General features: G+C 50.8%; 1 non-coding gene across 1 annotated transcript; it reads right to left on the bottom strand.

Moving 5' to 3' along the window:
* Positions 1-257: 257 nt before the first annotated feature.
* On the bottom strand, positions 258-330 carry TRNAE-UUC. The gene has a single exon. It is a non-coding gene; the product is annotated as a tRNA-Glu (tRNA).
* Positions 331-1709: the final 1379 nt, after the last annotated feature.

Genomic DNA, 1709 nt, shown 5'->3' with positions numbered 1-1709 from the left:
CTAAACCTAATTTCCGCCCAGAGGCTCCACCCCCTTATACCATCATACTGGGGGTCAGGGCTTCAACATGTGGATTTTGGGGGGACACAGACATTCAGCCCATAACACCTGGGCTCCATGCCTCCCCATCATCTCTTTGTCTCCCTAGTCATTTATGCTGGCCTCTGGGCAGTGCTTCTCAAGGTGTCCATGGTAAGGAACCAGTTTTTTTTTTTTTTTTCTTTTGGCTGCCCCCCCCTCAGTTTTCAGGATCCTACTTCCCTGACCAGGGATTGAACCCAGAGCCATGGCAGTGAAAGTGCCAAGTCCTAACCACTGGACCACCAGGGAAGTCCCAAGGACCAGTTTCGTTATTTACAATGAAGTATGATGTGTGCTGAGAAAAATGAGATGATTGTATGAAATACAAGCTCATTTCTTTTTTATGATTGGGTTCCATGCCCTAGCATTGCTGTTGAATTGGCATGAATGCCCCTGAATGCTCCTGCTTGCTTTCTGTCTCCATCTCATTCTGGAGCAGGGACTGAGCCTTTGAGGCCCTCCCGCTGCAGACCGCCCTTTCAGTGGCGCTGTTTAGAGCTCCACAGAAAGTACGCCATCAGCCATGGAGAGGTGTTACCTGAAGCTTCCAGAGACAAAATGTCATGAGCCCCAGCTCAGCAAGGTCCTCACTGGGCCTTTTCACCTTTGTTATCTTGGGACGTGTGGGGTCTGTAAGGAGGATGGTAATCTGGTTGCCTCTCTCTCAGTGGCATTCTGAGGTAGCAGAAGCACAGGCCTGAGTCAGAGAGTGGAAGGCAAATCTACCTCCCCCACTTGTGAGCTGTGTGAATTTGGGGTGAGCGATTAACCGGTATGTGCCTCAGTTTCTCCATCTAGCAAATGGAGGTGATGGTGGCTTCCCCTCAGGGAGGTGAAGATTAAGTGAGACGTGCCTGAACTAGGCACAGTGCCCCATCACTCTTTCTTCCTTCTTCCTCTGAAAAAGTGCCCCAGTGGAGAGGCAGGACTCTGCCCCAGGGGAGAGAGGCGTGCGCTTGACAAGAGCAAAGGGGCCTCTTTCACAAAATCACAGGATGTCCGAAAAGAGGTTCTGAGTCAGCACAACTTCTGGGAATCCAGACAGGGGTGAAGATTTCCCTGGAGAAACTTTCCCCAGCAAGAGCACTGGAGCAAGAAAGGTAGGATGTCAGCTCAACCTCAGACCGGTTGACCAGATGGCTCAAATTTCAAATCCTGCATTCCAATTTTCTGGGGGATGCTGCTCTGACCAGAGAGGAGACTGGCCTCCATGGGATCTAAGATAAATACGATGCATGTGAGCACCAAACAGCTTGGTATGTCTGTGGTTTCTGGGTTTCGCTCAGTAAGCCTCAAAAGCACGATCTTGGGGCATTGAGATGAATGTCAGGAGACCTGGGGCCTGACACTCGTCATCAGCAAAGTGGCAGCAGAGGGCCCTGTATTCATTTCCTCAGGCTGCTATAACAAAGTCCTGAGGACTACGCCGCTTAAACAACAGAAATTTCTTGTGTCACGTTCTGGTGGCTAGAAATCTGAGATCAAGGTGTGGGCAGAGTTGGTTCCTTCTGAGGGCTGTGACAGAAGGGTCTGTTCCAGGCTTCTCCCCTTGGCCTGTGGTTGGCTGTCTTCCCCCTGTGTCTTCACGTTGTCATCCCGCTGTACGTGTCTTCTATCCCAATTTCCCC

This window comes from Balaenoptera musculus, chromosome 2, assembly GCF_009873245.2.
Source record: "Balaenoptera musculus isolate JJ_BM4_2016_0621 chromosome 2, mBalMus1.pri.v3, whole genome shotgun sequence".
Taxonomy (NCBI): domain Eukaryota; kingdom Metazoa; phylum Chordata; class Mammalia; order Artiodactyla; family Balaenopteridae; genus Balaenoptera; species Balaenoptera musculus.
Note: the sequence above shows the minus strand (reverse complement) of the source record. Positions and strands in the feature narration are given on the sequence as shown.